This window comes from Bombus bifarius, unplaced genomic scaffold (genome assembly GCF_011952205.1).
Source record: "Bombus bifarius isolate JDL3187 unplaced genomic scaffold, Bbif_JDL3187 scf7180000009200, whole genome shotgun sequence".
NCBI classification, from domain to species: domain Eukaryota; kingdom Metazoa; phylum Arthropoda; class Insecta; order Hymenoptera; family Apidae; genus Bombus; species Bombus bifarius.
The window spans coordinates 1,986,060-2,001,893 of NW_022884965.1; the positions used below are offsets into that span (position 1 = coordinate 1,986,060).

The 15,834-nt window shown below is 40.1% G+C and overlaps 1 protein-coding gene and 1 long non-coding RNA gene across 4 annotated transcripts in view; one reads left to right on the top strand and one right to left on the bottom strand.

Annotated features, from left to right (window-relative positions):
• Positions 1-15,834, bottom strand: part of LOC117214510 (bifunctional heparan sulfate N-deacetylase/N-sulfotransferase) — a 366,996-nt gene that overhangs the window by 160,954 nt on the left and 190,208 nt on the right. The gene's annotated exons all lie outside the window — the stretch shown is intronic.
• Positions 10-14,134, top strand: LOC117214511. Of its 2 annotated transcripts, XR_004488891.1 has the most exons (4): positions 10-593; positions 1,320-1,568; positions 11,439-11,798; positions 13,581-14,134. It is a non-coding gene; the product is annotated as an uncharacterized LOC117214511 (long non-coding RNA). The 2 variants fall into 2 exon arrangements; XR_004488892.1 differs by lacking the exon at positions 1,320-1,568 and having other exon boundaries at positions 11-593.

Below are 15,834 nucleotides of genomic sequence, written 5' to 3' on the forward strand. Positions count from 1 at the left end.
TGAGTGGCATCGCCCGACAAGCGGGGTCCCCCTCCTACTGCTTCACTCGACCGCCGGACTCTCACCCCTTCCCTCTCTACGAGTTCCACGCGTTTCTCCTCTTGTCCCTACGACCCTTCCCGCCCCACTACTTTGTCGTGTGGCGCGCCCCTTGCGTCGCCTCGCGAACTTCAACCGAGCTACCTATCCCCACCAAACGTCTGGCCAAGCAGTGAAAGAGAGTCAACGCGAGGAAGAGAAGCACGCACACGCCACGTATAAGAGAGAGATGGATGGAACGAGAATGCGGCGCATGCGCAGTGCATCAGTCGCGGCACGCGGTCGCGCCCAAACGCATCTTCTCGCGATTCTCATATTGATGTACTACGCGCTTGCACTCACGGCGAACCGATTGGGTGCCTCGCGAATACCGAACAACTCATACGTGAAGGATGAACGAAACAGCATCTCGTTAAGAAATCGCTGCCAGATATACAACCGCTACGCACCTTCGGTTGAGTTACTTTGAAAGCGTTCAAGAATTCGATCAGCGACAGATCACCGACACGCGTGACAAGCAGTTGAATATCCTGTTCTGTTACCGTCTACGCGCGGTAAAGTCGTATGTTATATAAAATATCATGCATATAGTGTAACAGCAAAGGTATCAATGTTATCGTATTTATTTCTTTATCGGGGTTCGAGTGAACTCCATTTGCGAAAGGCGTAACTGGTTCTATATGAGCAACAGCCTTTCCATTCATTTCTTATTTTTGTTAAGATAAGCGATATTTACTCGAGAATAAACTAACGTGCCGATTCACATGCATCTTTCACGCGACAAATTGCGATGCATCCAGTCACAGACAATTGATTACACTTTCGAAGAAGATACACTGGAAGTCTCCACGTATCCGCAGCTTCCTCTGAGACCGTACTCTTGCACGCCCCGAACCACTCCATCCCCTCGGGCCGTCCTTAGAAAACATTTTTCCCTTTTCCATTCGAAACCGGAGCAACCCTTCATCCTCCGGTCCCATCGCTGAATTCTTCAACGATACAATTCCCGACGCGGTGCACAGTGGCCTCGCGAGCTTCGCGCCACGAAACGAGTCCATGGAAAATGGCGCTCCTGGAGCGGGGTTAACTAATGAATTCCGGCGCGGTTCTGTGCCGGCTCCTCTGCATTTCGAGGTCTTATCACTGGTTGGAAATCAGCCTGCTTGGCAGATGTTCGCCGAAACCTCGACCTCTCTCTCGTTCTTCTTGCGTTTCTTTCGCGGCCAGACGCGTTCCACGTCGCCTCCACCCTCGTAACCTTCGTCGTTTACGTTTTACAGACGGAGAAACGTCGGCGCGCAGCCGAGAGACTCGGCGAACTCGAGCCATCCTCGCCTCCTTTCTTCACCCTTCTACGCCACTAGCTGGATGTGAGTTACCGCGCTACGGAATGGACTCGTCGAATTATTTTCGTTGAATGCCACCGCGGTATCGGTTTCGCGATCGCGAAACTGCCAGAGGGATGATATTAAAATTGAAATGGGCTCGAACGATGCCTCGATTCTTTGGAAAGGGGCTTTAAATAAAGGGTAAATTGTGTTTCCTTGAATAAATGAATGTTCGATTGCGGAATATTGCAAGTGGTTGGTTTAAATGGTATTTAGTCCGCAATTGAAATTCTCGTATCGTAGGTTGTAGGTAACGCAGTTATTTAATTCTAGAATATTTCATTTTGATTTGTATCTTGCGTTTCACGTGATAACAATTGTATAAAATTGCCTTGCATGTTTAAGATTGAATAATCTAACTCAAATTACCCTCATTTAAATAAACCAGTCAGGTCTTGAGAAGCTTTTATTTGTAGTATAGCATTATTTGTTACATTCATATTTTCTTAATAACGAGAAATATTTGATTAATTTGGTCAATCTGCCAACGAAGATTAGCAAACGATAAGAATCGAAAGAAAAAAGAAAAGATCTCGAAGTACCTATACCGAGTTTCCATTTGCCTCCGTTAAGTAGCGAGCTGTACCTACAAGAAGCATTCGAAAGGACGCATCCGTCTTTCTCCCCTTTGCTACATACGTTTTTCTGAAATCTGTGCCGAACGCGATACCGACTGGCCCAGATTCAACCGCAAGTTCGCTCAAAGAAACTTGTTTCCGCCGCGCACAGGCATATATCATAGAGCTCCTTGTCCGGGGGGTTTACGAGAGGAAATGAAATTCTTTTTTACTCGCTACTCAAAGATACAATCGTATTTCTCCTTGGCGACGGAGGAAATGAAAACTTTCTGGGCGCGTCTCTCTGGCCGCCGCTTTACCATATTGCGCAAATAGAAACATTATTGAGATAAGAATTCCAAATTATGGCAAACAGCTTTTCAGCGTCAAATTCTCTTATTTTAGCAAAAGAAAAAAAAAAGAAAAGAAAAGGAAAGCAAAGAAGTTGAAAGAAATTGTCGATGAAGTTTCTATTGTCACGTGAAATTTTCCCCAACGATTGTTGGATTTTCTGTTATGGAACGATCATGAATTTCCGAGCCGATAATAGTACGAATCCGAACGGTTACCTTGCTTCCGTTCGTTCTTCCTCTTGAACGCGATACCGACCGCGTCTTACAATAGGCGGAAACTGAAAACGTCACGTAGCAGAATGAAATTCAACCACATATTCCCCAGGAACGTCAAACCGGTCTGATCGCGCGCTGTCCACATTGCTCGAGTACACACTACCTCACGACGCCTTTGTCACTAGGCGACTAGCTCGTCTTATTTGTCATTTCTTTTATAGGAGTCGACATCCCACGTCCTTAGTCGCTTCGAACCGTCGATCGAGCAACAGGAAGACCAAAGATTCTTTTGACGAGACTCGCTTTCTGTTCTGGTGTCCTTTGTTGAAGTTTCTAATTTGTAGGAATTTTTATTCATCGGTATAGTGTACATTCTTTATTAGCACATCATCCATGGAGAAATCTCACTTTTGAACAAACATGCTTCCATGATGGAAGACGTGTTGATTGGTAATTATGAGTTGTACGATAGATTGATAATTTGTAAAATTGATAATAAAGTTGTGCATCATTTGCACAATCGATGACATGTTAACAGTCCGAAGCTATTAATGACTATAATGTATAACTTGTACTTAAGGAATCAAATTAGAAGTCCATGTATTTTGTAAAGAATCGTTCAAATTCGAAAGACTTCATTCTTCCAATACTCTGAGATTCCTACTAAAAATTAGGAATCGATTATTTTGTCTACTTCGATAACTTTAATGTTAATATTGATTTTGTTTGCAGGCATACGCTCTACTCTGCATATACTTTCCGCTGCATTCTCTTCCTACTCGTATCTTTCGTTTCCACATCTGCACAAATTCTACAATTTCTTATCTTTCATTCGTCGATCACGCGATACATTCATGTTATTTACTTTCGATTTGCTCTTCTGATCTTTTTATTGACGAAATAAGATTAGAAATGCAGAAAAGGCGATATTATTTCTTACGCAAAAGTCGATAAATAAATACACGGGCAAAAATGAATTCCTATAGCGAACATACATCACTTAACCATTTTATCTTTCGTAAATTCTGATCACTTTCATCGCGATGATTTTTGTCAACGCTTAACCACTATCGTCTGTAGTTGGAACAATTACATACTTCGTCGTTGAACGTGTTCCACAGTCAGTGTGAGTATCACGATTGTGTGATCAAACGACCATGGTGAGATCTGACGCATCGAAGGGCGCGATAGGTGCTAATTAAATGCGCCCTTTGACGCGATACAAGACCCACAGACCGTCTAACAATGAACATGCCCTTCGTAATATTGATCGGTGGCGTGGTGTTTCACAGTAAAATAAAGGCGACTGTTACACGCGGCGTGATTGACGGCGCAAGCTCGAATTCTACAAACAAAATAAATTGCCCGTCAATCATGCTTAATTAGAGATATTTCCCTCTTTCCACGTTATCAAAGACATTTCCCCTTTTTGCACCCGAACGCATCGTGCACACGCCGTAAATGCAAGAACACCGTTTGATTTTCATTTTCTTTCTTTTTTCCCCTACCGATACATTGTACTCGGCAAAACGAGTTGGAAACTAATATTTAGAACTATACCAACGGTGCCGTTAGCAAAAGTATACTGCTGGGAGTACGTTAACGTTTAACCACATGGGGTCAACATTACACGGTGAATTATGCTTCTAATATCGGTTTACTTCCGTAGCCCTCTTTATTAAGCTTTCTGTTGCATTCTGCTACGAGTGTTATGGTGAATCAACATTTTCATCGATGTTCTAATGAATAATATGTTTAGAGGAACTGATAACGCGGCTCGGTTACATAACTCGGAAAGAACGAAAACCATGCAGTATATTCACCAGAGATTACAGATATTCGACCGGTATCGGATGCAATTCTTGTATCGAACGGTGCTGTGTACATTGTACATACATTTTGATATAAAGCACCGTTAAAATCTCTGCTAGTAGTATCGGCGTAAAACGCAATCTAGCAAATCTCTCTTTTTTTTATTCGGCAACATCAACCACTATAAATTCTTCCGTTAATCGTCCGCGTTGCTTAAATTTCATTACGTATTTTCAGATTTCAATGGTCTTTGCTTCTCTGTGTTCCGGAGTTTAATCAAGAAATTTGCAGTTGACGTCTATCTATATACATATATATAGAATGTCGTTCAAATGTTCGTAATCAGTAATTCATTCCATTCTATTCGTGACATTTATGTAGTTTGTATTTGAAAATTGTGAAACGATCTTATTTGCTGTTCATTTTTCAAACCCAAAGTTTCTAAATTAAATATACAATTTATGGTATCGTCCAAAAGTTATTACAATCGTTACTCTTCGTTCGTAACACTCGAAACCAAAAGTTTCTCTAAAATTAACTTAATCCTTAATCTGCAATTACTTATCGATCAACCGATACGAGACGATGTGTGACAGCGAAACTTGGTTCGATAGTTTGCAAGTTGCACTGCGTACGGCATCGAGAGACTCGCAAGCTTGACGAGCATTTACGCCCGAATTGCTTGCAATTTAGCAAATCTATCAGAAATCACGACTCCTTAAGCGGCCGTCGATCAGCGTTCACCGCGCCGTTTAAACGGCTCCGCTTAGATTAGGCGACGTCTCGCGTCGAATCCGGGCCATCAGCCGAAACGCATCGCAGTCATTAAGCCGGGTATCGATTAAGCAGCATCGCGGGGATGTTTGTACGTCTACGATGGGCCGATGCTGTCTGATTTATTAACGAACTCGAATGCCTCCGCTGGAAATTAACCTTGTCTATCCAACATGTTTCTGCACGCGGTGCAGACACGATCGTCAGCGAATTCGTCGACCAATGGTACATTAACTAATTACCCCCCGAGCGAACTTCTAGACACTGTTTGGTTATTGGAAGCTAGATATACATTATGTTAGTTAGCAGTCGATTTAATTAAGTTGCACGCGCGACGAAACTTGCGAGTATCGCGGTGACAAGGTGAATTGAAACATGTAGATAGAATTGAGGTTCGTTACGTTAGAAATGTTATTTATGATACTGGCGAACTGGGTTCTCTAACACCAGAATTACTAGAGTGGTTAAAATTATCAATTCGTAATTTTTTCATAGAAATTTTATAAATCTTCAATGGAGCGTTTCTAGAAATTGGAACGGTTTTTCGTAAAATACGCGAATGAAATATGTTTCTTTATTGTGGTATAGACTTAATCCTATTCCTTGCGCTTTAATTTCTGTCATACAAGTTGTATACTGTAGTTGTCGGTAGTAATAGGTTAAGATTAGGAAGGATAGATATTGTTTGGTTATTGGGAGCTTGTTATAGATTATGTTAGTTAGCAGTCGCTTTAATTAAGCACAGATACAACGGAACTCGCGAGTATCACAGTGACAAGATAAATCGAAATGTGTAGATGGAAGAGGATTGAGTTGAGGTTCGTTACGTTGGAAATGGGCTAGGACATTAGCGAACGAGTCCTTTAATCCTAGCACTACCGGTATGATCAAAATTACTATTTCGTAATTTTCCATAGAAATATCATAGATTCATCGCGGTACATTTTTAGATGTTTGAATGATTTTTCGTAAAATATATCAATAAATAGAAGAAACTTATATTTCTTATTGTATTATAAACCTTGCCCTATGCTTTGCACTTTAATTTTTGCGATATAAGCTGTATACTTTAGCCGTCGGTAATTCCAGTTTAAGACTAGGAAGGAAAATATTGCTTGGTTATTGGAAGTTGAATATACATTATGCTAGTTAGTAGTCGCTTTAATTAAGCCCACGTACGACAAAATTCGCGAGTATCACAGTGAAAAGGTAAATCGAAATATATAGACGGAAAAGGATCGAGGTTCGTTACGTTGGAAATGGCGTAAGAAACTGGTGGACGAGTCCTTTAAGACTGGAAAGGATAGCCTGTAAGCTCCGTGAATCGTCGGTTTCAATCGTTTAGACATTTATCGATTACGGCGTGCAGGGTTACCTTCGTTAACGAGATATTTAGTTGAGACGCCTGAAGAGAAAGAGGAGTTCTCGTTGGTACGAGCCAACGAACTGAACCGAGTTTACTTGGTATCGATGTAAACAGGGAAATTTCCTGCTGGATAAAGCCGATCCCCTGATGAAATTGCGATTAAACCGTCCCTTGTAAAGCGCTTAATGTCTAAGTATTCTCGGTGCGTAGATTGCAGTGGTTTTTATGGACGCGGAAATGTTCGAATAAAAATAATATTAATAAAAAAATTATGTGTATATATATATTGATTCTGTCATTATAGTAATGATCATACGTTTATTAAAGCCTATAACAGTGTATCTATGCAGAATCACATTAGTACCTATTATTCTAGGATGGTTCGTATATCAAAGACGATCATAGCAGATTTTTTAGTCAAGTGAATAATAACTTTCAACGAGAAATAATTTATAGACAAATATAAATAGGAAAAATCAATCTCAATCATCTCGGTGGTATTTCATGTTTACGAACAAATTGAAGAATTTTTTAATTGTGATATGAAAATTCTGTCTGTTATTCTTGTGGAGTAAAAATAGAATTTAGATAATTGAACAGCATAACTTTGCTTCGTACCAAAAATTGATCGGGGAATATAAATAACACAGTCTTTCATTGTTCCTAGAAAATAACTAAAACAAAACTACTGGAAAATGTAATACTCGCTGTAATATTCCAAGATCGAAGAATATCCACCTTTATTTCGCGGGATTTGTTCTCTGTCATCCCTAAATTGTTCCCATCATTAACGTCGATGAAAACGAACAGCAAGGATATCCGAGGTGATTGTATTACAACCCCGAAGAGTCATATCCATGTATCATAAACTCGAACAATTTCTCGTCCGGTCTCTTCGCACGGCACCAGCGATCCCGTGTCTCGGTTGTTTCCGATACAAAATTGACTCAGCCTCGTGTTCTCGAATAACGTTCCGCTGCAACGTTTCTCCAAAATAGGAAGACGGAGGAACCTACGTTCCCTTGAAGCGGATACACGTCGATATGCTGTGCTAACGACTTCTATTATAAAACGAATTTCTCATGCATTACCGTACCACGTTCGTCGTAAGCTTCTTTCCTTCGCGATAGATTTTCGATGCTGCAGCATCAGATAGGAATGAGAGAAGCAGCGAATGTTTTTGAGACAATCGAGCCGCTCACAGGCCAAGGTTCGCTCTTTGAAATTTTTGAAATTTTAACGAGGAAGCACTTGATTGATGCGAATTCTTATACATTTATGGGAAATACAAAAGATGCAATAATGCGCATGATACGCAAAAATATATAAAGAACACGATGCACGGTGCTCTTTATTACATTCAGTAGATGAAACAAATTTGTAACTAGCTTTCGTTTCTTTAATTACGTTCGTGAAAATATAAATTTGCATGAATATCCAAAGTCTACTTTATAATTTCATGAAATTTTTCCACCTTTTATTTCGCAGAGTTAATCGATTTGGCAAACAAGCGAGTGGCTCGGGATACGGTTCCATCGTGAAATTGATGAAACTGGCCTCTCGACAAGCATCTCGTCCTCCGATATCGTCACGGTTACGGTATAAATCAAAATGCCTAGCCTGACTGGAAGAAGCCCGAAAGGCAGAACAAAATCCATAAATTTCCGGTTTGCCGCGGCCATCGTGGTTTCCGTCAGAAGTTCGTTCAAGTTCCGAAAGTAGTATATCCGGCGGTCCCTCTCGACCCACGAGCCAGGCGTAAATAATGCGAAGGCCACCGCGGCCGGAGGATAGCTTTTGAGGGGTAGTTACCCTCTTTCGCGGCGCGAATAGTCGAGACGTTCGTAAACAATACGAGTTCGTTTGAAGGATAAAGGATCTCTGGGATTTTTCGAGGAACTTGTCGGTGATGTTAGGGATGGGTTTGTTTTACTGGAGGAATTTCATTATCCACTCTCCTTTAAGGAGGTAGCGGTTTAATTTGATAGCTATACACGTGAAATCTTTTTAAGTACATGTTAAAAGATTTGTTCATACATTTGTTACATGGTACAATAAAGTTTTATGTGTTCCAAGCATAGCTATATATATAATACCGTGTATGTGTATATGTTCGTAAAACTCTGTGTCCAACATGTTGGTATTCCTAACGCATGTTATAGGTGTTTTACGCATCGATCATTCGATTGGTTCGAGCATATGACATATTCTATAAATATGAAAAATAAGCAGTTGTAGATATCGATTTTAATGAAATTAAACATTTTTCATATATTCCTGTATTTTGACGTAAAAATTGTCGCAGGAGTAAGTTCATAACGTCTTTCAAATACACTATAAGCCATGGTACAATATTTTGAAAAAACTGACTTCTTAAAATTAGATAAATCTTATGCCTGCCTCAATTGTATTCCCTTCAAAAATTTATAAAATAATACCTTCATACAGGATAATGAAAGCACAATGTCTCATTCTAACGAGCGTTCAGTTCTCTGGAGAACGACCGTCATTGAAAAATCCCCGCGAATTCTCGGACAAACTACAAATTCGGGTTAAAAGTTACCGTATCGACGAGCGGAACGTGCAATTCGAAATGCGCGAAAAACCGCACGAACGAGGCCGTTGCAGAAGGGATGTGTAAAACGCTCGCATCGAATTTACGAGTTTCCAATTTTAAAGCAATCGACGAGCGGAGAGCTGCTGCGAATCACGAGCACAGAAACTCACGGCTCTTCTAGTTCCTCCATTATGAAACTTTGTAGCGTTGCCGCGCAGCCGGAAACCGTGGAACATCATCCTTTGAAATTTTCGCGCGTAACGTAAGTACAAGCGCGTGCTTAGTAGTCTTGTTTCACCTACGTTCGTGATTAGTGTTGAACATTTCAGAGGAATATATTATTTAGTTCCCTAGGTTTATTGGTCAGGTTTACAGTGAATGATGTAAGAAATTATAGAATTCAAGATATTTTATAAAGAATAATATTTGTAACGTAACTATGACACTCTTTTATAAGCTTTGCACCCCGTCGTACTTTTACGTCGTACGGCAATTTAAAATCTGCTGTATCCTAATTAAAATAAAAATAGTTATCTCAATTTTATATAGTCCGTTTCATAATAAAATAAATTTAGGTGTAACATGTAAAGTCTACTACATCTTATTCCCTCCGTATCGAACCCAACAATCAATGTTCCCATTATCGTCAACGTTCCACTAGTTCATAGTATCGTTCGCGTCGTAGCGGATTTTAAAACCTTCCCATCCTTTAAATCTTCTCGGTGTTTTCCTTTGCGCGATTCGCTTTTATTTCCCTTCGTTGCCACCCTTTCTGCCGGTTTCTCCCCCCGATCCCACGCCTTGAAACGAACGACTTTTCCGCGGAGTCGATCGTTTCCATTCCGGAATTTCTCATCAAGGTTTCGCGCCGCCGCCGCGTAGCTAGCGGCTGACTTGCTCGCCCCGGCTCCGCTCGTAATGAGTTCCGCGCTTTGTGACTGCTCGCCGCTCGCGCCTTTTGTTCGCCATAATAAAAGGACTCGGCGTTGCCGACTTCAATTAGGCTGCAGGTCGAAAGTCGCGCTCGGAAGTATCGGCACGGTGTGAAGAACATCGACAATTACGTTAGACTTCGGTTGACGAAGCGAAGTCGGTTCGATTGCGCTTGTTCAACCGGTAGCAGTCGCTTGTGGTAACCTGTTCGTCGATCGAGATGAATCGTTCCGCGAAACTACTCCGTTGCAGACACGTTTTTACTTCTCAGGTGTAATAATTTCATTCTGTAACTTGGTTCTTTTGAAGTTCCTGGCTAAAGCTAATTCTCGATACTTCAACGATCCTTCAACAACTCGTGGCTCGATAATAATTTATGACTTTTCTCTCAACTTTCCAACGATTTCCAACGATTCACATTAGACTTGAACTAATCGCACGTACATACGTATATATTTTTTATGTGCAACCAGATCTCCACGTATACATAGAGATTTCTTCTTCTCCCGTCATAGCACGAACATCCGCTTGGCTTTCGATTACGTATTTGTCATCCATGCTAATTATTACTCACAAAATCTGGAGTTCTTCTTATTCTTCTTATTATGCTTGAAATGTGGTAGCATAAATTGTAACTTGACGAGATACGGAGTTAATTTTTAAAATATTGGAAATATGTCACATTATGGGATTGGATTTCTGGCATGGCATTATTACATTATTACTAACTCGATGGAATTCACAGATTTTGACCTTAATTTATGTTTATTTCATTACTAGATATCTAACCTGTTGATAGGCATATATAGTAGAGTACATAATTGAGCTTTCCGATGCTTATCTATATCTGAATATATATATGATGAATAATTAATCAAAAATTTGTTGTAAATACATTACGTGTATAATATAAATCCTGAAACAGATACCGAAATTTGTATAAACGATAATTCTCTAACATTTATACATGGTACCTAAAATCTGTCTCTGTGTTATTTATATTTATATAGTCGTATGAACTGCGAGGTCAGGTTCCTGAAATTGACACCGTCACATTCGATCATTCTTACCTCGTTCGACGATAATTAGCGGCACACACGATGCAACATTTTCGCGGAAATTAGGCGACGATTCGAAGCGGATCGTCGTTGCTCGTTAGCCAACAGGATTTTCCCGAAAATTTCGAACAGTGACGCGTCTTCGTGGTGAAATATCCGCGGATTACGCGACTAATATACGTCAGCGGGTTCATCCTCCGCAGAATTATGACGAAGATGAATTCATTGTCTGTCCTCGCGCGGATTGAAGTAGGTACACGTAATTCATCAACGTAATTGAGCGCTGCTCGCGAGTTTAGCGACGACGAAAGAGAGCGTAGTCTCTCTTTCCTCCCGCGAGCCATTTCGTAATGGCCCGTTAATTTCAGCCCTTTTGTTTTCACAGACTTTGCTGCCAACTTTCTTCCGCGTGGATACGCCGCGCGCGGCTTTCTTTGCCTTTCAACGCACGACACTGACCATCCCTGTGTCTCTTGAAAAATTCAACGAATCCAGTAGAACGATCCTGGCTCACGGTTAATTGGCCTCCGACACTCCATTTCGCAAATTGCAAAAAGCAATGCCAGGATACTGTTGTACGTAGGTGCTGGCGTCGAGTGGCTGCAGCTTGTTACTGGAAAATCGCTGGGACGGACGAAAGGAATTCGAACGATGGACGCGCTTACGCGTGTGACCAAGTGCATCGTGCAGGGAATCAGAAATTAAGTCTGCTGGCATGGCTGATGTTGAACAATTGTTAGTTTCGGTGAGCACTCTACTAAATTATTCCACTTTCCACGACGTCCGTGCAATTCGAAGAATTTCGCAGTTTCGGAAAATTCATGTTGCGTTGCTTTATGTAGACTCGTTCCCATGAATGTTTACTATTTTAACGACAATTCAGATATGCATCATATACTTTTAAAATGATGATTATAGGATACCTAATTTTTCAGCCCCGTTCGTAGTAGCTGAGATCGCTTTGACAAGATGGTCGTCTGCGAGTCAAATTATTGATTAAATCGAATTTTAATTATCGAATGAAGAAAAAGGACATTATTGTGGAAAATAAATAGAGAATTTCAAAAATATCTCAGTCCATATCGCGAAGGTGTTCTGTTACAGAAGATGGTATAACGATGACTGAATAAATATTTCAAGCATCAAATTGTTATATCTGAACAAGTACGATGCGATTATTTCTTGATATTACGAGATGAACTTCTCTAAAGCCTGATATTCGACGTTCTTTACAAGCAATGTGGCAAGTCGACGCTATATTAGCCCTCATCGAGATCCTCTTTCGCAGACGAGATCATCAGACGCACCGGTTCACGGTCGTCGCGTACAAACAATGATTATTAAGTTTGAGATACGGGACTAGATTGGCTGGGTAAATTAGGCACATTAGCCTGTATGCACAAGGCCGAGATAGTAACGCTCGTTGTTTCGAGACAGCATCTTCGTTGCAAGGGAACGAAGAACGGTTGGAACGCGAGTCGCGCGAGAGGAAAAAGGCCAGGAACAAGAAAACTCCATTACCCCGCTCCTTGCCAAGCATTCTTGCTGGTGAAAGATCTTGCTTCAACGATCGCTAATTTCTCGTAACAGAATCCTTTCGACGCCCTTTTAACATCCACGTCAGGAAAGATCCTCGGGTTTCCTCGCGTACGCTGCTTTGTGTGAAGGATATGATTGCCAAGATACGATCGCTTGAAATGTTTCCTCAGCGACATGACAAAATGAGAATTAGGTGGGAGAAAAATTGTTGGTTTCGATCGAATTGATCGACGAATGTTTTTTTTCATCGAGAATTTTTTATACTTTGGTTACCTAACGTTACCATCAAATTTAATAGAGTTTGAAACGTGTGCTTAAGAAAGTTTTTGATTGGTTTTAGAATATTTTTTTTTAAATATCTGGAAAAATATGTAGTCTGATATTCGGGTATTTTAGATTGTTTTTACTTTAAGTGCAATTAACGCATCCGACGTTATTAAAAGATTATTCTACCTTTGGAGTGCAGTAAAGCCGTTTCATCAGAAACGATTTTTGATACGCATGCCCATTATCATTATTATTATTCATTTATTCGGAATAAAATCCAGCCAGTGTACCTTAACAACTTAAGAGATATAAATAGTGATTTTCCTGAGAATCAAGTCGAACACCACTAAATTGTTGAAGCAGGCGCTGTACAGAAGCTTTGCAACCTTGTTGCTTCGTATGTAAATCGAGCAACTCGTTCGAAAATAATTTTCTACCTTCAAAATGAAATTCTCGGAAACGCGTGTTTTTGACGAGTATACTCGTCATCGTTTATTTTATGCGACACATTTTCGGTACAGCGAAGAGATCGCAACAGCTAACTGGTTAACGGTAAAATACGTAAGAAGATGTGTAAACAAACAGATCTCCAAACAATCTCAACTTTATTTCGCATCTTCCTCTAAACAAATTCGAAAAACACGCTCGTAAAACAAAACCCCAAACACCTTTCTCTAATTCGTACAGAGCCTAACTCTTTCACCCTCCCAATCTGTTCCAGTTGGAAACACGGAATTCTCTGTTTTCATCTCTTCCGAACAACTTCCTGACAAAGTGGCTCGTTCTCAAGTGGAACGCAGTCGACGGCAACGAGTCCGAAAACACGAGGCAAACGTTGTGTCTGGCGAGCGGAAGGCACGCGTCTCCTTTGGCTTCGTAATCTAAGCGGAGAGCGAACAGTGCCTAATTCTCGTCCAATTTCCAGCGTAGGGAAACCGGTTAACGGCACGACGCAACTCGTAGTATTCGCTGAAACGAGTTTCGATAAAGTTAACGCCGACCAGTACCGGCGACACTCTGCTCAGACGTTTAGATAAGTTAACTGTCGCTACGAATACACGAATATCCATGTATTAACATGGATGTAACAGTGTATTCGTTTTTCAGCTTCCTTGCACGATTGAGCTAATATCATTAGAGGAATTTCATTAGTTCGAAGTATTAGCGAATTCTGTCGTACGATGCTAATAATAAATTCTTTTATTTTTACTATGCAAAATATAGCGTTTTGTATATATTATGTTATCCAACTTAATTTAATAGAAATATATTAACATACAGATGCGTTATTAGTTGAAAATGTGAAAATACTAAATTAGAAATAGCTTTTGAAAATATCATATTGAGTATAAATTAGTTGGAATAAAATGTTCAATGGAATTTATTACGCAAAGGGTATTGATATCATTTTCTTAATCATCGACTAATCAGCAACTTTGTTATTTATATTATTAAATTAAAGTCAAGTAAAAATATTAAGGTTACATCTATCGATCAATCATTCTGTTAAAATCGTTCGTAAAATGCACCAATAATGTGAATTATTTACCTTGTAACTCGTAAAATTATACAATTATTTGCACACCAGAATTCTATCAGCTACAACGACCATATGTACAGTAACTTGTAGATTCACTGATATTAATAACCACTAATATTATTATTGAAACATGTATAATTTCATGTACTAGACTAGGTTAGATGCGTAGTAGTGATACTTGTATGTGAATATCAGTGTGTAGAAGTATGTGTGTGCGCGGCGTTCGAAAACAAATGAATGTAAAGTGTTCAGTCGGTTAACAGTCCGATATGGAAGAAAGTGCTGAGACGCATGCAAGTGTGTATCGATGAATATCTTTGAAATCGCTTATCAAATAAATATATAACAATTCTAATATGAATTCTAAGTGTAAATTTGATGTTCCTATACCATTATTTCGGCTATTAAGATCCAAAATTTTCAACAATTATTGTACAAAAAGACCCAGCTTCCGACGCTCGTGGCTTGATCCATCCCTTCGTGTTATCCTTGGGTATGTTTACTCCGCGGAACAGTTGGCTCCGGCAGTGATATCCGTCGTCCTAGTCGTCTACGACGCGAAAGCAAACTCATCACGATCGTCGTATGCAATCTGCCGGAAAGCGAACCTCCCGGCGACTCGCGGAATTGCTTGCGATGACGCAAATTGTGTTGACAGCCCGGGAAAGCCTCTGGCTTCTTTTTTCACCCTGCTAGCCCTTCCGGTACTGCCTCTGCAAATAACGATTCCTGGATCACCGAACGTCCCCGGAATCGCCAGTGTCTCTTCGACAGCTTATCTAAGATCATAGATCTTGGATTCTAATACGTATGATAGATAAAATTTTTGCCGATTTTCTGATGTTTTGAGAGATATTGCAATTGTCCTGTGACAATCAATGTTATAGTTGTCTATCTTTAGATAAAATATAGGACGCTGTGAAGGTTTTTTGGACAGCTTATCTAGAATTTTGAATTTTAGATTTTCGTAAATGATGGACGAAAGATTTTGGACGATTCTGTAACATTTCACGATGTCTCAATTATTCTATGGTAGTTGAATGAAGATCCGTATTTTCATAAATTATAAAATAAAGTATATTTGGTTGTGTAAAATTTAATTTACATCTGTTTCATGATAACCTGTGATTTTGAAGATCTGGTAGCTTGTACGAGCGTATAAATTTTAACGTACCTTTATTTTTAACTTTCATATGAATTAAAAGTATTAAGGCCTTTCGTAGCATTCAACGTATCAAGATATAAGCTATCAAAACGAAAGCAATCTGCTGATTCAGCCTTCTAAATCGCGATGCGCTTCTAAATCGTCGAATTACGAGCCTCTGTTTGCACCTCTACGTCAGCGAGATATAAATAGTGATTTTCCTAAGAATCAAGTCGAACGCCACTAAATTGTTGAAGCAGGCGCTGCACAGAAGCTTTGCAACCTTGTTGC